The sequence below is a fragment of the Grammomys surdaster genome, unplaced genomic scaffold, assembly GCF_004785775.1.
Source record: "Grammomys surdaster isolate TR1022 unplaced genomic scaffold, NIH_TR_1.0 125311, whole genome shotgun sequence".
In the NCBI taxonomy this organism is placed as follows: Eukaryota; Metazoa; Chordata; class Mammalia; order Rodentia; family Muridae; genus Grammomys; species Grammomys surdaster.
This window is the reverse complement of record NW_021620189.1, coordinates 1095005-1117977: the sequence shown is the minus strand read 5'-3', so window position 1 is coordinate 1117977 and position 22973 is coordinate 1095005.

Below are 22973 nucleotides of genomic sequence, written 5' to 3'. Positions count from 1 at the left end.
AGAGAGAGAGAGAGAGAGAGAGAGAGAGAGAGAGAGAGAGAGAGAGACAGAGACAGAGAGACAGAGAGAGAGAGACAGAGAGAGACAGAGAGAGAGAAAGAGAGATCAAGTCTGTTTTTTTATATTTTAGAATGTGTTTCCTGATTGGTTGTCCACATTTCAGTTATGGCTACACCCTGATGAACATACGGGCAATACAAATGGATCTGATTGGTTTACAAAATAAATGACACAAAGTTGGAGTGGGCAGGCAAGTGTTGAATCTGATAGTAAATGTATTTGTGTTTTAGGGTGAGTATGATCAAAATACATCTCATGAAATTCTACTTACAATCTTAAATAAAAGGACATGAAAAGGAACCATGGATTGGGGGAAAGACATGCATCTCCAAAGTAATATATACTATAGTAGACCTGTGTATAGAACACACAGAGAACCCTAAACACCCAATAAGACAAAAATACAAAATTTAAAATAGGCAAAATATTTGAACATATACTTGACTCTATAAATGTGAGAATTTATAGTGAACACATAGATGTTTATTTCATGATACTGGCCAACTGTGAAGAGATACCATTATAAAGTCATTCAAATGTGAAAGTGAAGACAGTGCCAGGCACTGGCAATGGCACAGAGCCAGCAACCTTGTTCAATGTGGTAAAGAATAAGGTTATTCCAATGCCCTGGAAACCAACATGTTACAAAATTGAATGCACTCTTATCGTACAGAACACACATTCCATAGTAATGGCACAGTACAGGTGAAAGTCTGTGATCATATGAAGACGTATATGCAACTTTTCATGGAAGCTTTTGCACAAGAAGCTGAAGCTCTATGTGGGGAAGGAGTTTGTTGACCTGGATCAGATAGTGATTTATGGAAAATTCAAAACATGGAATATAAATAAATAGTAATGGAGAGTTGATTCAGATGTATAAGCATCTGTGAATATTCAGTGTATTTTTCTAAGTGAATAAAGACAAATTTCTTTTGGAGATTGGTTCCAATGATTCAAATTAATTCAGTTCCTCAAATTGGGAATTTGTGTGTCCAAATGTTGATGTTCCTTGTCCCCAATTGGTTTTTGATCATTAAAGAGCCAACAGCTCTTGAACCCCAGGAACTGGCAACAGCTCTTGCCAATGACCGGGCAAGTAGTCTGAGGCAGGACCTTTAGATTTGAGCAGGCTAAGAACTGGGAGAAAGGAAGACAGAATCACCATGACTTGTAGAAGGATTGGATGTAATAGCTGCAGAAGAAAAAGCCAACCAGCCATGTAAGAATTTGGGTAAATGGCTATAGGACACTTCTCTGATTGGGACTGAGGCAGCAGGACCAAGTTTAAGACTCTCAGGAGTACCAGAAGGGAGCATTTGCTAGCAAGGGAAGGTTAAGGAGTGCCCAGTCGTAGTCGGGAGCCAAGGCGGTTTAGGGTACTACTGCTTCAAAGTTCTAGGGCTCTCACATGCTCGCATGGCCTGTTCTGAAGCAGAGTTTCTGTGGTCAAACCTGGGAATCCATGCTTCCTTTACAAGGTCTCAGGTGAAATTGATATTCTCTACTGGCTTCCTCCATGTAAGACGCTCACTCTGTTCTAGAATGCACAGCTCCCAACCCACCCCAGGAACTGGCAACCGGCATATTGGTTGACAGAGCTCTAAGGAAAGAAACTTGTAGAGTTAATGGAATTAAGGAAGTGAAATTCATAAATGGTGTACATGCATGTTATGCTCTGATAGCTTCTTTGTTGGCAGGAGCATGAAGAGTGAAAAAGTTCACTCTTGGCTTAGTACAATGATAACCAGTAGGGACCATATATGTTAATCAGTAATGACTATATACAGGTGGACACACACATCTTACACACACACACACACACACACACAACTATGTAATGAGAGCAACAACAGTCAAAAACATTGTGGTGCTCTTATTAGACTGATAGCAATAATAAATCTTCATTGTTATCAGCAAGGTTATTTTTTAATTTAGTTTTTCAAAATATTATAATTTTAGGGATTGAATTCTGTGTTTCCCTGATTTCCTTAGCAGGAAAAGAGCATGTGCTACTTTGTGGTGTGAGAAATATATTTTACTAACACATTGAATGCATAAAACATGTTTGGTAGTGCATTCTTAACTTCCATGTTGCTAGAAATAATTGCAACGGGTTCATTTTCTCTTTCAAAATGTCTAACGTTTGGAATACAACAAGCATAATGATTAATAGTTCCTTCACTTGGTTAACTGAAATCTGAAATAAATGGAAGGGCCCACAGTGCTCCATCAACCCTATTTTGCCAGAAGTGCCATTCTCATAGTTTCATCAGAAATTGCCCAGATAGAATATATGGTATACAGTTGCAGCACTCTGTTTATAAATATGTAAGAGAGAAATGAGTAAATAGAAAAAAATTATCTCACTCTATAGAAAAATACCTAATAATCAAGAATGGCAATTTTTCTTTAAAAAATTATAATTATATCTAAAGTTATTACCATAATTTATAAAATTGTATTTGTTTTATGAATACATATACATGATGTGTTCATGTGTGCCTGTGTGTGCATGCATGTGTGTGTGTGTGTGTTTCTGTATGTGTGCGAATGGATGTGTGTTTGACCATGTGTGCCACATGGAGCATATGGAAATTAGAGGACAATTTTGTGCAGCTGGTTCTCTCCTTGTTCTTTATGAGGGTTCTAAGGATTGAGTATAGATTGGAGACTTCTACACCAAGTACTTTTTCCCCAGGAGTTATTTCACTAGCCTTACACTGCAGATGTGGAATAACTACAATACTTCCCTTCTGTGTTAATGACAGACTTTATGAGCTGCAAAGTATTTTTATGTAGTTAATAAGTGGCTTTGAACATGCAAAAATCAGAAATGGACAATTTCAATTAAAAATAATCTTATACCTACCAATTTGTTGAGCCTAACTAATGAAAAAACATGTTTTTCCAGAGTCCATTCATCCAGAACATATAGCAGAGCCTCTGTATTTGAACTACATACCTTGCGTGTTGATTCTAAAAATGTGCTAGAAACAAGCACCATACCATTGCAAGATTAGTTCTGTGAATGACACAGGAGTTTCACGGTAATCAGCTTCTGTTTCCAGACTACACTCACTGAATTGTTCTATCTTGACTGATGTTTAAGAGCGAGTGACCACAATCAGATTCTTGGGTTCCACAGGGATACTGTAAAGACAAGCCCAGCTCAGGCAATGGAAATTTTACAATTCAAAGACACATCTGGGTTGAAAATGTGGGAATTAGTTTTGAATATAATATATGTAAATGAGTTGTCACAAGAGGGCATATATTAGTGTGCTGGTCTCTTTTACTTTTGCTAAAATAAAATACCCAAGACTGGGTAGCATAAAATAAAGAGCTTTATTTGGTAATTGTTCTGGAAGCTAATAGATTCAAGCATCATGCTACTGGCATGTTAGCAAAAGTCTCCTGGCTCTATCCCAATATAGCTGAACAAAGCAAAAAAAAAAAAAAAAAAAAAAGAACTAGGTTCATAGAGAAGGGACCAAGCCTTACTTTGTACTGGATTGCTCTTGTCAGAACACGCATACTTTTCAAATGCAGCATTTGATCCTTTTGTAGATGCTGGCCACAGCCTATTTCAATTGTGACCCTCAAGATGCAAACTGTGCTATGATAAGAACTATTCATAAATAAAACCAACCAACAATGAACAAACAATCAAGCAGTGTCTCAACACACAAAATAGAAAAGGAGTAAGTAAATGAAGCCAGGTGGATACATTGAAGGGAGTGTAAAGACACAAATATAGTCCAGAGAGCAACAGTAAGAACATCTTTACCATTCCAATAGAGACAGTCCATCTTCTCTAGACAAGTGTCTTTCTGTGTGCTCCAGCTCATGCCTTCATTGGGCACATTCTGAGCCTTGTCATCAAGCCTCTGCCATGTTCACAACCCATTCTTCCCAGGTCTCATGCTTTGGCTTGTTCCTCCCCTTAGGGAATGTGTGGCTGTTCTGCTACAGAAATGTTTAACTCATGCTCCTTCATCCGTCTGGGAAATTTCACATAATTGTCCAGAAGGCTCAAGAATGTGATAAGCCAGTATAAGAAGGACTTCACCACTTGCAGTTCTGAGAAGGACTGTTCTTTGAAGGTTTGGATTTCAGATCAAAGATAACCTGAGGCCAAAGGAGAAGCTTCTCCTCCTCTAGATTTCTTTTTGATAATCCACTTGAGCACTGGGCCGGACAGAGTAACAGTCGTAAGGGACTGGGGGCTGGGTTTTACATCTTTGCAGTAGAGCAAGTGCTTATCATACGATAAACAACCCAAAGTCAAGTCCTCAGGAAAAATACAAAAGCAATGGATACTTAACATTAAAAAAATAATGTCCACCAAATCTGTTTGTATTACAATCCCCAGAATCTATAAATATTGCACTTTGTACAGTTGTGGGGACTTTATAGATGTGACTAAGGACCTTGAGATGGTAACATGGCCCTAAAAAATAAGAACAGGCCAGTCTAATCTCAGCAGTCTTTGTGAATTACAGAGACCAGTACTAGAGGCAGAATACAGGATAATTCTGAATAATAGGAATGGCTCCCATATAACTTCAAAAGTTTTTGTAATGATAGGGACCAGTTGTGAGGCAGAGTTGAGCAGGGTATGTAACTATGACATCATGTGTCAGGATACCAAACCATACACTGACGTGGACAGGCAGGCTCCAGCAGCCTCAGAAAGCTGGAAACAAATTTTTCTATGGAGCCTCTATAGCTATCACAGATTTACAAACACCTGAAGACATTTACTGCAAGATTTATGACATCAGGAACTTTAGAACAAGACATTTATACTGTTTTATGCTATAGTTTGTAGTAATCTATTAGTTCATTTAGAAGAAATATACAAAATCAGAAATATTGCAATGCAACTAGTAATACTCATATGTGGCATTCCTTTTATATCTACTGACTACAAAGATAACTGTGCATACATACAAGTATTTACAGTAATAATGCTTCATGTAAACCACCTGTTCGAAGTATAAATAAGAACTCAAGTTTCTTGTTGTGGGTTTCTGCACCTGTTTCCACCAGTTGCTTGTGGAAGCCTCTTGGCTGATGACTATGTTAAGCTCCTGTCTATGAGTATAGCAAAATACCATTCAGAATCATTTTGTTGACTTTATTTTGCCATTAGTGTTTGGTTCTATCAGAGATGTCTGGTCTATCCAGCCTCTGGTTCCTGGTCTTCCAGGTAGTCTAGGTGGACTCCCTCTCATGGCATAGGTCTCAGACTGGACCAGGCATCAGTTGGTCACTCCCATAATTTCTGAGCCACATTTACCACATCACATCTCATAGGCAGGACAAATTTTAGGACAAAGATTTTCAGGGTGTGTTTGTGTCCCTTCCACTGCAAGTCTTGCCTGGTTCAAAAAAAAAAAAAAGGCTTATTTGCACTCCTTGTCCTTCATTACTAGGAATCTTACTATGATCTTTCTCATGGATTCCTGAGAGTTTCCATTGTACTAGGTTTCTATCTTGCCCCTGAAGTGCCTCCTAATTCCAGTTGTCTTTCCTGTTACTCTCTTTTTCCATACTCCCTGCTTCTGATCCCTCCTATTCTTGTCCCCACATGCCACAGTATACCTGTGACATCTATTCTATTTCCTCTTCCTAGGGAGATTTGTGTGTCCTTCCATGAACACTCCTTTTTACTTAGCCTCTCTGATTCTGTGGATTGTAGTATGATTATTCTCTATTTTACATATAATATCTACTTGCACGTAAGTATAACCATGTTTGTCTTTCTGAGTTACCACACTCAGGATGATTTCTCTACTTCTATCCATTTGCCTACAAATTTCATAATGTTATTTTTTAACAGCTGATTGATATCCATTGTGTCAATGTGCCACATTTTCATTGATCATCTTTAATTTGAGGGACATCTACATTGCTTCCTGTTTCTGTTTATCATGAAGAAACTAATGTGAACAGAGTTGAGCAAGTGTTCTTGTGGTAGGATGGGTGTCCGTTGACTATTTGCCCAGGAGTGGTGTAGCTGAATCTTGACAAAGATGGATTCCCAATTTTTGAAAAACTTTCATATTGATTTCCAAAGTGGCTGTACTGGCACTCCAGCCAGCAGTGAAGGAGTATTCTCCTTCCTCTACATCCTTGATAGCATGAGCTCTCATTTGTGATTTTTAATCTTAGCTATTCTGAAACATTTAAGATGGAATCTTGAACTTGTTTTGATTTGCATGTCCCTGATGCATTAAACATTTCTTTAAATGCTTCTTTGACATTTGAGATTTCTCTGTTGATAATTTTCTGTTTAGGTCTGTATCCTATTTTTTAATTGGATTATCTGATTTGTTGGTGTCTAGTTTCTTGAATTCTTTATAGTTTTAAAAATTGGCCCTGTCAGCTGTGGAGTTAGTGGGAATTTGTTTCCATTCTGTAGGCTGCTGTTTTATTTTCTGATGATGTCCCTTGCCTTGTAGAAGCCTTTCAGCTTCATGAGGCTTCATTTGCCGATTGTTGATCTTGGTGTCTGCACTATTGATATTCTGTTCATAAAGTTGTCTCCTATGCCGTTGTGTTCAAGTATTTTCATCACTCTCTCTTCTATAAGATTCAGAGACCCACGGCTAGACATTAGGCAGAGCTCAGGGAATCTTGCAGAAGAATGAGAGAAATGAATGTAGCAGCCATAGTTGTCAAGGACCCCATGAGAAAATCAACAGAATCAGTTAACCTTGGCTTATAGGTCCTCACAGAGACTGTAAGAGCAAGCAGGGAGCCTGAATGTGTCTAACCTAGAACATGTGCATATATGTTATGGACGTGTAACTTTGTCTTCCTGTGGGACTCCTAACATTTGGACTGGGTGCTGTCTCTGACACTTGCCTGCTTTGGGACTCTTTTCTTCCTACTGGGTTGTCATGTCTATCCTTAATATGAGGGGAGGTGTCTCATCTTATTGCAACTTAATATTGGATGTTTGGTTGATATTCCTGGGAAACTTGCCCTTTTCTAAAGAAAATGGAGGAATGGATGGGGAGGGTATAAGGGAGGACTGGGAGAAGAAGAGAGACAGGGAGGAGAGATGGAAGAGGAAACCATTGTTGAGATGTAATATATGAGAAAAGATCAAATAAAATATAAATATTTATTGTAATAATATTCTTTGTAAGTTGCTTGCTTCTTTCATCTCTTAACTACTAAGTTAATAGTTATGCAGACTGTTTCTATTGTATCAGATATAACTGTTGAATTTTTGTTTTGAAAGTTTAGTACTAACTTTGTGTGGGTTAGTCATTGGCCCCAATGCACAGCAATCATATCTGTTGTATTGAAGTGGGAGCAACACTATCTGGAATTCTGTTCCTGCCTTTCAACCATAGCAGAGAAATTTTTCTAAACTCCAACTGTTTTCAGCTATATTCTTCTAAGACCCTTCTAACACAAAGAGTTCTCATGTAAAATAGCACTTTTAATAAAGTTGGAATAAAAAGCACAGAAATTCAGTCTTTGACATCTGTGGTTCACACTACAGAGATGATTAATTTCCAACTTTCTATAAAAACACCAAATGGGCCATTAGGATAAATGAGAGTAGAAAATAGGGTTCTGATAGAGACACACTGCCCAAACTCTTAACAAAAATTCCAGAACCTGTTTTGATTTCCCGTTTGAGAATACAATCCAATGTAACAGTGAAGCCTGGGCAGCAGGTGGTTATTTGGTGGTGTGAAAGGGTGGCTCTGTAACACCTTATCTTCTGACATCTCTATGGAATTAGAAGCAGGTTGTTATGTGCTGATCCCCTTGCCTTCCCTGCCTTTCCTTTTATATTCCATCCAAGTCCCCAGGGTGTCGTGATTTGGTTCTATTTGGTCCTCATAGACTCATGTGTTTGAATGTTTGGCCCATGGGGAGTGGCCTAGTTGGAGTAGATGTGGCATTGGAGGTAAGAGTGATCTTGTTGAAAGAAGGATGTAATTGTTGGGGTTGGGCTATGAAATCTCCTAATGCTCAAATTCTGTCAAATGTGGAAAGTCAGTCTTTTTCTGACTACCTGCTGAAGATAAAGTTCCCATCTGCTGCCTATGGGTCAAGAACTCTCCGCTCTTCAAGCACCATGTCTAGTTGCCTGGTACTATGATGATAATGTACTGAACCTTTGAAATTGTAAGCCAGCCCCAATGAAATATTTTCCTATATAAAAGTTGCTTTGGTCATGTTGTCCTTTCACAGCAATGAAAGCCCAACTAAGACAGATGGTGACACCCACATTCAGAACAGGTCTTTCCTCTCAGATTGTCCTTTCTGAACTTCCCTCACAGACATACCCAGAAATATACCTCAATCTCCTACATGATCTTAAATCCAGCTAGTCTGAGAATACTGCTAGGTGCTCTGACTGAAGCCTTTCCTTTCTTTTCCTCTTTCTGGAAATGAACCACATTGGGCTCTCAAAGCATGTGCTCAGGAAATGCTTGTTGGAATGAACACTTAACACTTCTTGCAGTGTGTTTTGAATGTGATTCAGCTGTTCCATTGTTGGCCAAGTAATGTCAAGCAAAGCCCAAGCAAATGATATAGCTGAGCATGCGAGAGAATCCCAAACAAATGTGAAGATGTGTTATGTCTCTTTTAAGTAGGTTACATGACTGATGACTGCAGAGGTCAGGAATAAGCAGATGAGGGAGTGGTAAGAAAAAACACCCAGACTACCATGACAGGTAAGGCAGTCTCAATAAATGCTGAATTTCCCCCTTTCACTTTTAGAGATGCCTTTGATATGAAATAATAGCTTCTACAGAGGTGTAACCAGACACAGCAGGAAGAAATAGGAGAGGAAGTTCCCAAGTTTTAGCTCTGTAAAGCTGCTCCTTATCTTCTGAGATGAGCTGAGACTTTTCACAGCTCTTCCTCTGCAATTCATGATTTTTAAAAGTACACATGTTGAGAAAGTAATAGCTTGAAACTTAACAAGTTATAGAATTTCTTTGTCTCTTGCAATATAGACATAGGCAGTGGTTTTGAGCTTCTTCCCATATATATCCAGATTTCTGTTCAACAAGGCTAGTAAGTGCCCTCTTCTATGTCTGCCACTCTATATACATCAACACAAGCCATTCTCAATTTAAGATATTTTCTAGAGCTTTATAAATGATTGGCAATTTCTTTTGTAAAAAAACCATGACAGACCCTAGACTTTCTAGTCTCTACTCTTGCTTTTCTAGCCTTAGCACATGGAAACATCCCACCACACGGCATTGGTGCCACAATACCTCCATAGAATCACACCATTCTAAACAGATGATTGGAGAGCCTCAAAACGTGAAAATGTCTTTTAGTTATTTGTAACTATGCGAGCAATAAGTTATTCAACTTGAAAATTAGGTGTACAGTGTTGGGGATAAACATTGGGAAGCTGCAGTGACTTAACCTCCATCTAATGAATCAAAAAGGCTAGCTTTCATAAGTGAGAATCGACATCCTGCTAGGGGCATTAGTCTTGAGATACTTGGCACACTGTCACCAGGAAATGAAATCCAATATGACAACAGAAAATGTTAGAACTTGGCTCACACACATGTTCCTGAACCATCTGTAGTTCCCTGGTGTTCTCTCCAATATCAGAAGCAGCCATTATGTCAGGATAAGACTTCCAAATTCTTTGGGAATGCATCCTTGGTACTGCATTTGCTTTGTTTTAGGATGAAAAAAGAAAAGGGGGATATTCTTGGTACCAAGCCTAAAGAAACTGATGAACTAAGAGAGGAAGTACCCTCGGCCAAGTTTATAAAACGGCCTCTAGTAACCAATTCAATCTATTCTTGTACATTGAGCAATAATACGGAAGAAAGCTGTTTGAAACATGATTCATATCAAATGAGTTTTTAAAGGTTTAAAACCTGTGCTAACAAGTTGTTTGTGGATTTGAGATTTCCCTTCTCTTAACAACATGAGATAATTTCAATTTTCTCATCCATTTCACTAAGTACATGTGAATGTAGTTTAAGAATGCAGTAAATGAACAATCAGAAAAAGTACAAAATTATCAGGTATGTTAACATGCAATCAAAAAGTTATTTATAGACTTTAGATTACTTTAAGGTATCTAGGTACACACAGTTCTAAGCTCACAGGGCTCTACAGGAACTGGGGGAAGTCTAAGTGGATACCTGATATCGCTGAACTAATGGGGATATAGCAAGCTCTAGGTATATGTGATTTTTACTACACACACATGCCTGTTATAATGTCTAATTATAAAGTAAACACACAGATTCCAATAATAATTATTAATAAAATGCCATCGATATAATATATAGAAGGTGCATGAAAGTGGTTTGTCTCCCAAAATATTGTTCTACCAGCATCCTGCTTTCTGTGGTGACATGTGATGACACAAGGCCTACAGTTCAGATTTGCTGAAGAATGATTTGGGTATGCTGTTGTAGTATTAGCCTATGACATAAGATATATTTCACAATAACTGCTTTGCTGAGACATGGACCAAAGAACTGAAACCACAGTGTAACCAATAGGGCAGCATACACAAAATGGACATGCTGGATGCAGTGAGGACACATAGCATGTCAGGACACATAACAGAATGTTAGAAGATGGAAGAATGCTACTCAGAAAAATAGGGATTATTCATGTGTAGGCATTTTTGTTTAATGGTTTCAGACCAAAGTAGATCACAGATAAACAAAACTGTGGTAAGAAAACTTCAGATGGTGGTGTGGGGCAGGCTGTAGGTATAACACAAGATTTTTTTTTTTAAGCTGTACTCTGGTTAAGTGTAAGGAGTGGATCAAAATTATCATGTGATCAAATGGTTTTCTTGCTTTTAAGAAGTTTGTTTATATTTTGTAAAATGTTGCTGTTGGTCCTCACCCAAGTAGCTTGTCTTTTGGGCCAGATTCTCTTTGTGGCTCAATGGTTCAGAAGCCCTGTAGAATGGTGGTGGAAAGTTCCACTGTTCAGTAAAGGTCTCCACACAGGTTGAGAGTAATCTCAGGTGCTACAATTTGCCTATAGGAAACATATATCATTGTCCTTCTCAGTCCTCCATCATATTTCTACCCTCTATTGAGGTAATCCCAGTTTCCAGGTCCCTGACTACTCAAATCACATTATCTCTAGATTCTAGTGAAGTAGAAAGCATCTGAAAGGAGCTATTTCTATTTGCTGCTTTATTATTTCAGTAGAATTTAGATTTAATTCACTTAGATTAAATCCAAATGTTCTGAAGAAGTACTTGAATGTGAGACTCGCTTCTGTGACACAGTAGAGTTCTCACTATAGGTTCGGTGAAAGAGGTTGCTGTGTTTATAAGGGGAAGAGTCCTGACAAAAAAATGGAATTGTCATGTTTCTTGCTCAAGCATGACTGGAAATACATTTTTCAAACAGAGAAAAATGTAACATCTGAAATTCATCCTCCAACCATCCCATGTTTTCTGAGTAAGGAATATTCCAGGCCATCTGGTTAAAAGGAAAGCTCAAGAGCAATGTCAAAGAACCGTCATGGATAAGGAGCTATGGTCTTATGGACATTGTATGGCATTGCCATCTACAAATACCACTGACTGCTTTTTATCCTGGGATTCATGTGACCCATGGACCACAGACTAGACATATCTGAAATAGTTCCAATCATACCTTGTGCCATAATTTGGGGAACATGTTATTTAAATATTTCCAAACCAAAACATCTTTTGTCTTTCAGCACTGGGAACTGAGCACAGTAATAAATGGAAGCTCACAGAGGTTGACAGAATAAGAAATGAGGGAAAATACATAATGCATTTAGAATAAATCAGTCACAAAATACACACTCAGCAACTTCTTGGCTTTGCTATTTCTGTTTTCCTAACATTAATACAAGAGTTTCTTCTAAGGAGACACCTATATCAGGCTCCTGTCAGCATGCACTTTCTGACATCCACATCAGTGTTTACTTTTGGTGACTACACATGGGATGAATACCTAGGTGGAATGGTCTCCAGAAGGCCCCTCCTTCGGTTTCTGTCCCACACTTTGTCTCCATATTTGCTCCCTTGAGTATTTTGTTTCTCCTTCTAAGAAGGACCCAAGCACCCACACTTGGTCTTCCTTCTTCATGAGCTTCATGTGGTCTGTGAGTAGAACTTGGGTATTGTGAGCTTCTGTGCTAATATCCAATTATCAGTTAGTGAATACCATGTCAGAGTCTGACATATTCAGAGGCAGATGCTCACAGCTAGCCATTGAACTGATCAAAGGGTTCCCAATGGAGGAGTTAGAGAGAAGACTGAAGGAGCTGAAAGGGTTTCCAGCACCATGAGGAAAGCAACAATACCAACCAACCAGAGCTCCCAGGGTCTAAACCACCAGTGTGAGAGCACATAGGGAGGGACCCACGACTCCAGCTGCATATGTAGGGGAGGGGAGAATGGCATTGTTGGGCATAGGCGGGAGAGGAGATCCTAAGTCCCACGAAGGCTGGACACCGACTGTGGGGGAATTAGAGGGTTGGGAGGTGGGAGTGGGGAGGTGGCTGGGGGCACATCTTCATAGAAGCAGGAGGAGGGGGGATGGGATAGGAGGTTCCTGGGTGGAAGTGGGGGGAAGGGGGAAAAGGATAACATCTGAAATGTAAATAAAATATCCAATTAAAAAAAGAGTTTCCTCTACAGTATTGGTAAGCATCCAGTACCCTACAAGAGGTCAAGGGAGGTAATAGTAAGCTGATGAAATGATCAATGGTATTGCTTCAGAGCTTACCTCTCAGAGGTCCATTGTAATGTCTGCCCAAGAGAAAGGAATTCAGGCGCAGAAGTCTACTGTGCCAAGGTCATTGAAGCAGGAAGGGAACTCTCACAGAGAGTTTTTTCTCCTTAATTCTGTGCACATAGTAGATAGATGTGTACAAAAATTGTAAAAAGCACCAAGTTGGAATATTTTTCAGCAAGATACAAAATGAAAATGGACCTTATGTATTACATAAACTAGGTAGTATTTTCCTAAAGACTGGAAAAGACTACCACTTAGCAAACAGGAAGACTATTATTTCACTCTGCATTAGTACAGTCAAATCAGGACTTTGAAGAAAAATGAACCTATATTTCAACTCATACTCTGTAATTTCCTCACAAGGTAACTAGGTATTTTTAAGTAAATCTTTCTAGTCCCACTTTTCTGACCTGTAATGTTAATAGAATTGTTTGGAGAGTTCAAAGGGGCCTCATGGAAGAACCCAGCATGTGCCTGCTCAACTTAAACTCACTGTGTTCAGTTTTTTGACTTTGTTTGTTTGTTTGTTCTGCTTGTTGCATTCCACAAGAAAGAATTCGCTTGAACTTATAGTTAAACCTGAGACAACTGAAGAGTAAAGATATTCTAAATTTTCCTGGTTGTAGTCAGGCCAAACTCTGTGTATTTGTTATGTTTGACATGAGCTTTTATTTAGAATCCACAGAATTGGTTTGTGATTGATTATGTGTCTGCTTGTGAGTTAGAGTCTCTAAGCTATAGAACATGATTGTGACTGAGGAAATATCTGCAGCAGAGGGTTTTTTTTTTCTATAAACCCTCTCTTCAAACTCTACAAACATGAAGAACGTTTAAGGCATAAACTCATGAATTCCAAGGGATAGACACGAAGTTAGCAGTAATAGGTTGCAAACAAGAAAATGAGTGATAATTGATATTCAACACTAAAAACACAAATCATATGCTTCCATAATTGTATTTAAGTAAACCTACAAAGTTGCTTATTCTACAGAACACATTAAACATGAGTACTGGCTTTAGAGAAGTAGAACATGAAGGATGAAAACCAAGGAAAGGACATGATCAACACAGGCCTGCTTGTGGTAGCACAACTGAGTTGTCATTAGAATCCATGTACAGTGATGACCATGCTTTGAATGTATGCAAAGAACATCCTATATGCTTATTAATGTCGAGCCTTCAATATGGGCAACCAGCCAAGAATTTCCACATACCAGAGGAAAATGTGTAGAGCAAGGGAGATGAAAGTAGAAGAAAGCAAGTCACTAAGGGAAGCAGACCAGTGCACAGTATAGTGCACAGAAATCACATCGCCCATGAATGAGTAGCAAAGCCCTCAATCATAAGACAAAATTTGTTAAATTAATAAATGTATTTGTTTGAGACAGATTTCCTATGCAACTCTAGCTATCCAGGGAACTCACTACATAGCCAAGGTTGGACACTCACACTGATCATCTTGCTTCAGCATCCTATGTTCTAGACTTACAAGTATGTGCCTCTATAACTAAGAGTTTCTCTTTAAAAGCAAGAATAAAGATGTTTATATTAGAGAAGAGAAAAACATTTAGAAAACAACACAGTTGTTTGGGAATTTTTTCAAAAGTGCTGTAAATGCTAAAAGCTTAGTCACTAGAGTGGTAGATAAAATATATAAAATATCCAGGGAATTATAGTTCAAAAGGTCAGGTGTAGTTGTGGATGTCTATAATCACACCACTCAGAAGACTAAGGCAGGAGAATGATAAGTTTCACATCAACAACTGACAAATGATAAGAGTCTACCTCAAACAATTTAGAGTCCAAAGAAACTGGAGGAAAGAAGACAAAATGTCAGTAATTGTTTGAGAAGGATGAAGATTAAAACGATTGGAATTCCACTACTAAGAATCAGGAAGATGACCAGGGTGCTATACTTTCAGCTGTAATGAATTACTTCTGAGATTCAACATCAATTTGCAAAATGCAAGACTCTATTACCACCTGGAAAGTAGGCTGAATAAACTGAAATCAATGAAATTTAAGAACATCAAAGACGCCTTCCACCCCTGCCTGGTCCTTTGGGCTGGGGCAGACACAGAGTTGGTCTGCTCCTCTCCTATGGAGATACTGAATCCTGAGTCATCCTAGAGGTGCCACTGTACTCAGAGGAGCCGGTAAGAACTCCATCCCACTCCCTAAGCCCCAGAGATACATCTGGGAGCAAGGGACATTCTGGACACAGCAGCTACCCAAACCCTGCCCCTCCAGAATTCCACTTCCCTTCCGTCCCTTCCTGGTCCTTTGGGCTGGGACAGACAAAGAGTTGGTCTGCTCCTGTCCTGTGGAGATACTGAATCCTGAGTCATCCTAGAGGAGCCATTGCACTCAGAGCAGCCAACACAGAGTTGGTCTGCTCCTGTGGAGCTACTGAATCCTGAGCCATCCTAGAGGAACCACTGCACTCAGAACAGTCAAGGAGCCACTCTACTGAGGCAGAAGACATCAAGGTGGTTTGCACTTGGGAGACATTGTATCCTGAGCCATCCTAGAGGAACCACTGCACCCAGAGCAGAAAGATTTCCAGATCCAAGAAGTGGCCTGAGTCCCAGGAGTTCTTCCTCCCAGGAGATTAGGATCATAAGACCACAGAGACTTCTGGACTCTGAGGAGCTCTACAACAAGAAAGATAACTAGAAATACAGACTCCAGTCTTACACAGTGAGGGCAGGTAACACTAGAGTTAACCAGATGGCAAAAGGCAAGCACAAGAACATAAGCAACAGAAACCAAAGTTTCTTGGCATCATCAGTACCCAGTTCTCCCAATATAGCAAGCCATGGACACCCCATCACACCTGAAAAGCAGGATTCAGAATTAAAATCATTTCTCATGGTGATGATAGAGGATTATAAGAAGGAATTAAATAACTCCTTTAAAGAAATACAGGAGAGTACAAGTAAATAGGTAGAAGCCCTTAAAGAGGACTCACAGAAATCCCTTAAAGAAATGCAAGAAAATACAAAGAAGGAATTAAACAAAAACATTCAGGATCTGAAAATGAAAATAGAAACAATAAAGAAAGCTCAAAGGGAGACAACCATGGAGATAGAAAACCTAAGAAAGAGATCAGGAGTCATAGACGCAAGAATCACCAACCGAATACAAGAGATAGAAGAGAGAATCTCAAAGGCAGAAGATACGGTGGAAAATATTGACACAGTTGTCAAAGAAAATGCAAAATGCAAAATACTCCTAACTCAAAACATCCAGGAAATCCAGGACACAATGAGAAGACCAAACCTAAGGATAATAGGTATAGATGAGAATGAAGATTCCGAACTTAAAGGGCCAGTAAATATCTTCAACAAAATTATTGAGGAAAATTTCCCTAACATAAAGAACAAGATGCCCATAAACATACAAGAAGCCTACAGAACACCAAATAGACTAGACCAGAAAAGAAATACCTCCCGTCACATAATAATCAAAACATCAGATGCAAAAAACAAAGAAAAAATACTAAAAGCAGTAAGGGAAAAAGGTAACATATAAAGGCAGACCTATAAGAATTACACCAGATTTCTCACCAGAGACTATAAAAGCCAGAAGAGCCTGGACTGAGATCATACAGACCCTAAGAGAACACAATTGCCAGCCCAGATTACTATACCCAGCAAAGCTCTCAATCACTATAGATGGTGAAACCAAGATATTCCATGACAAAACCAAATTTGCACAATATCTTCCCACAAACCCAGCCCTTCAAAAAATAATTGATGGAAAACGCCAACACAAGGAGGGAAACTACAACCTAGAAAAAGCAAGGAAGTAATCTTCCAACAACCCCAAAAGAAGATAACTATACAAACATAACTCTACCTCTAATAACAAAAATAACAGGAAGCCACAATCATTTTTCCTTAATATCTCTTAACATCAATGGTCTCAATTCCCCAATAAAAAGACGCAGACTATCAGACTGGATACACAAACAAGACCCAGAATTTTGCTGCATACAAGAAACACACCTCAGTGACAAAGACAGACACTACCTCAGAATGAAAGGGTGGAAAACAATTTTCCAAGCCAATGGTCCCAAGAAACAAGCTGGAGTAGCCATTCTAATATCAAATAAAATCGACTTTCATCCAAAATTAATCAAAAAAGATAAGGAAGGACACTTCATACTCATCAAAGGAAAAATCTACCCAGTTGAACTCTCAATTTTGAACATCTATGCTCCAAATGCAAGGGCATCTACATACATAAAAGAAACTCTACTAAAGCTCAAAACACACATTACACCTCACACAATAATAGTGGGGGATTTCAACACCCCACTCTCAGCAATGGACAGATCATGGAAACAGAAACTAAACCGAGACACTTTGACATTAACAGAAGTTATGAACCAAATGGACTTAACAGACATCTATAGAACATTTCATCCTAAAACAAAAGAATATACCTTTTTCTCAGCACCTCATGGTACCTTCTCCAAAATAGACCATATAACTGGTCACAAAACAGGCCTCTACATATACAAAAAGATTGAAATAATCCCTTGCATTTTATCAGATCACCATGGACTAAGACTGGTCTTTAATAATGACAAAACCAATGGAAAACCCACGAGCACATGGAAACTGAACAACTCTCTACTCAATGATGACTTGGTCAAAGAAGAAATAAAGAAAGAAATTAAAGACTTTTTAGAATTCAATGAAAATGAGGACACATCATACCAAAACTTGTGAGACTCCATGAAGGCAGTGCTATGAGGAAAACTCATAGCTCTAAATGCCTACAAATAGAAACTGGAAAGAGCACACACTAACAACTTGACTGCACAACTAAAAACTCTAGAACAAAAAGAAGCAAATACACCCAGGAGGAGTAGAAGGCAGGAAATAATCAAACTCAGGGCTGAAATCAACCAAATAGAAACAGAAAGAACAATACAAAATATCAATAAAACCAGGAGCTTGTTCTTTGAGAAAATCAACAAGATAGATAAACTGTTAGCCAGATTAACCAGAGGGCACAGAGACAGTATCCAAATTAATAAAATCAGAACTGAAAAGGGAGACATAACAACAGAAACTGAAGAAATTCAAAAAATCATCAGATCCTACTACAAAGGCCTATACTCAACAAACTGGAAAACCTGGAAGAAATGGACAATTTCCTAGACAGATACCAGGTACCAAAGTTAAACCAGGAACAGATAAACCATCTAAATAGTCCCATAACCCCTAAGGAAATAGCAGCAGTCATTAAAAGTCTCCCCACTATAAAAAGCCCAGCACCAGATGGTTTTAGTGCTGAATTCTATCAGACCTTCAAGGAAGACCTAATACCAATTCTCTTCAAACTATTCCACAAAATAGAAACAGAAGGAACACTACCCAATTCGTTCTAAGAAGCTACAATTACACACATATACAAACCCCACAAAGACTCCACAAAGAAAGAGAACTTCAGACCAATCTCCTTTATGAACATAGATGCAAAAATACTCAATAAAATTCTAGCAAACCAAATCCAAGAACACATCAAAACAATCATCCGTCATGATCAAGTAGGTTTTATCCCAGGAATGCACGGATGGTTCAATATTCGGAAATCCATCAATTTAATCCACCATACAAACAAACTCAAAGAAAAATGCCACATGATCATCTCACTAGATTCTGAGAAAGCATTTGACAAAATTCAACATCACTTCATGATAAAAGTCTTGGAAAAATCAGGAATTCAAGGCCCCTACCTAAACATAGTAAAAGCAATTTACAGCAAACCAGTAGCCAACATCAAGCTAAATGGAGAGAAACTTGAAGCAATCCCACTAAGATCAGGGACTTGACAAGGCTGCCCACTCTCCCCCTACCTATTCAATATAGTACTGGAAGTCCTAGCCAGAGCAATTAGACAACAAAAAGAAGTCAAAGGGATACAAATAGGAAAGGAAGAAGTCAAAATCTCACTATTTGCAGATGATATGATAGTATACTTAAGTGACCCCCAAACTTCCACCAGAGAATTCCTAAACCTGATAAACAACTTCAGCAAAGTGGCTGGCTATAAAATCAACTCAAACAAATCAGTAGCCTTCCTCTACATAAAAGATAAACAGACTGAAAAAGAAATTAGGGAAATGACAATAGTTGCAAATAATATAAAATACCTTGGTGTGAATCTAAGCAAGCAAGTGAAGACCTGTATAACAAGAACTTCCAGTCTCTGAAGAAAAAAATCGAAGAAGATCTCAGAAGATGAAAAGATCTCCCATACTCATGGATTGGCAGGATTAATATAATAAAAATGGCCATCTTGCCAAAAGCAATCTACAGGTTCAATGCAATCCCCATTAAAATCCCAACTCAATTCTTCACAGAGTTAGAAAAGGAAATTCTCAAATTCATATGGAATAATAAAATCCCCAGGATAGCGAAAACTAGTCTCAACAATAAAAGAACTTCTGGAGGAATCACCATCCCTGACCTCAAGCTGTACAACAGAGCAACAGTGATAAAAACTACCTGGTATTGATAAAAAGACAGGCAGGAAGATCAGTGGAATAGAATTGAAGACCCAGAAATGAACCCACACTCCTATGGTCACTTGATCTTTGACAAAGGAGCTAAAACTGTCCAGCAGAAAATGGATAGCATTTTCAATAAATGGTGCTGGTTCAACTGGAGGACAACATGAAGAAGAATGAAAATTGATCCATTCTTATCTCCTTGTACAAAGCTCAAGACTAAGTGGATAAAGGACCTCCACATAAAACCAGATACTCTGAAACTAATAGAAGAGAAGGTGGGGAAGAGCCTCGAATACTTTGGCACAGGGGAAAAGTTCCTGAACAGAACACCAATGGCATATGCTCTAAGATCAAGAATTGACAAATGGGACTTCATAAAATTGCAAAGTTTCTGTAAGGAAAAGGACACTGTCAATAGGACAAAACGACAACCAACAAATTGGAAAAGATCTTTACCAATCCTTCATCTGACAGAGGGCTAATATCCAATATATACAAAGAACTCAAGAAATTAGACTCCAGACAACCAAATAACCCTATTAAAACATGGGGTATAGAGCTTAACAAAGAATTTTCAACACAAGAAACTCGAATGGCCATGAAGCACCTAAAGAAATGTTCAGTATCCTTAGTCGTCAGGGAAATGCAAATCAAAACAACCCTGAGATTCCATCTCACACCAGTCAAAATGGCTAAGATTAAAAACTCAGGTGGTAGTAGATGCTGGCGAGGGTGTGGAGAAAGAGGAACACTCCTCCATTGTTGGTGGGACTGCAAGATGGTGCAACCACTTTGGAAATCAGTGTGGCGGTTCCTCAGAAAGTTGGACATAGCATTACCTAAGGATCCATCTACACTACTCCTAGGCATATACCCAGAAGATGCTCGAACATACAACAAGGACATATGCTCAACTATGTTCACTGCAGCCTTATTTATAATAGCCAGGAGCTGCAAAGAACCCAGATGTCCTTCAACTGAGGTATGGATTCAAAAAAATGTGGTATATTTACACAATGGAGTATTACTCAGCTATTAAAAACAATGAATTTGAGAGTTTCCTAGATAAATAGATGGAAGTAGAAATTATCATCTTGAGTGAAGTATGCCAATCACAAAAGAACACACATGGTATTCACTCACTGATTATTGGATATTAGCCCAAAACCTTGAAATGCCCAAGATGCAACTCACAGCCCACATGAAGCTCATAAAGAAGGAAGACCAAGTGTGGGGTGTTTCTGTCCTTCTTAGAAGGAGCAACAAAATACTCAAGGGAGCAAATATGGAGACAAAGTGAGGGACAGAAACTGAAGGAGGGGCCATCTGAAGACCATTCCACCTGAATATCCATCCCATGTGCAGTCACCAAAGGTAGATGCTGATGTGGAAGTCAGGAAGTGCATGCTGATAAGAGCCTGATATGGATGTCTCCTCAGAGGCCTTCAAGAGTCTGACATATTCAGAGGCAGATGCTCACAACTAGCCATTGAACTGATAATGGGGTTCTCAATGGAGGAGTTAGAGTGAAGACTGAAGGAACTGAAAGGGTTTGTGGCCCCATGAGGAGTGCAACAATACCAACCAACCACAGCTCCCAGGGTCTAAACCACCAGCCTGGGAGCACTTAGGGAGGGATCCCGGGCTTCAGCTGAATACTAAGAGTGGAGGGCCCTGCTGGCCATAGGTGGAAGAAGAGAACCTTGACCACATGAAGGCTGGATGCTCCAGGGGGGTGGGAATTTTGAGGGTGGGGAGGTGGGAGTGGGGGGGTAGATAGAGGTTACACCCACAGAGAAGAAGGAGGAGGGGTGAGGGGATTGGGGGTTCCTGGGTGGGTGGGGGGATGGGGTAAGGGGACAACATATGAAATGTAAATTAAAACATCCAATTAAAAATAAAAAGAACATCAAAGACCAAGAGAAGATTCTCAACTCACCTTCAAGAAGTGAGGCAAAATGTAGATTTTTTTCACTAATAAAAGAAATTAGTGCCTGTAGTCTCTGTATCAACAACCCTGTGATACTGTTTTCAGACTAAATTCTCCAAAATCTTAACTCAACAAAGTGAAAAGTACAAAGGAAATTCAACTTGAAATTTTCTGTTATTTGAATTAAAAATAAGTCAGCCTTTTAAGACTCCTCTTTGAAATATCTACAGAAAGATACAACTTCTTCAAATGGAGAAATTGTCTAAGGAGAAGAAAAATATCAAGGTTCATGTGAGGATGATTCTGTGCTCCGTTAGAAAAGAGACAGTTTGGAGAGCTCAGGAAGATTGATGTGAAATGTCTTTACATCCAGAAAGCTGGTAAAAAGCATTACACTGAAATCTAAAAAAATGGCTAAAAAGTGTTACACTGAAAGATATTTAGACAAATAGAGAAAATTTGTATATATTTATAATAATGGAAAACTAAGCAAGCAGTAACAAACACAAGGTTATTATAAAAAATTCCAAGGAAGAGTAATACAAATTTATCATATACTATATATTTCATCTCTAAAGTTATCTGAAAATATATTTACTTTAGCAAAATATAAATGTATACAAGATGTTTCAGTATATTTAAAAGGCAGATAAGTGATAGATGAATGAGATGTATCTGTAAGTATAAGGTGATAGGAAACTCCATAGATATGTCATTAAAAGAAATTGGTACAATCAGTGTAAACACACTGACAATTATAATAACAGCGAAAGATAAAATTTCTAGGAGTCTACAGATGTCCAAAACTCAGTGTGGAGCATAAATTAATTCTCAAATGCAGTGATGTAGAAATATTTGATTCTATAATAGTTCATTTATATTTTTGAGTCCAGCTGAACTCAAACTTAGAAAAGATTCCAATGGAAATATTTACATGTCTAGAAATCCAGACAAGAGCTTATTGGAAACACACACCTGGATCAATGCCCCAAAACAAGCACAAAGTAACACACAGCTCTCACACAATATCAAAGCAATAAGTGCCAATCTGGCAGGGATATTGGTAGGCAAATTGTCAGCCAGCTCTGGAGAATGCATGTTATACTTACTAAACACCTACATCCAGAAATAACTATGGTCACCATTACTTGCATGCCAGAAGACAAGCCTTTAACTTGTTATAAGCCATAAACAGGTAAAAGAAAGTCTGTTCAAATAGATGGAATAGGTGTAAGAACCAGATAAAGTGAACTAGCAACTGCCTGGACTTTTGAGGGATGCACTGATCAATTGAGTTTTTCTCAGAGGCCCTGAAGTATAAAGGACAAATTAAGTTCTTCTAGAAGCAGGGACATGCTTTTCAAAGCTGGTAATGGCCCGGGATTACTGTCTTTAGAGAGCTGTGGCTTCAGATCATGAGAATCAACACTTTTCCATCAAAGGGACTATGGTTACCAGTCTCAAAGCCACTATGTGTTCAGTCTGTAATGTTCCCCTTTTGAAAGATTGTTTGAATAGCTTCCTAGTGACTTATTCTTGTTGTATGATAACTTCTGTTGACTCTGTTCCATTTCTCCCCTGGAGAAAGTATGTAAGATGGTATACTTCTTAGTAAGCTTGCTTTGCATAAGACAGCTTGTGCAAGACCTCTCGACTCAAACATTTTTATGTTCTCTACTTTCAATCCTTT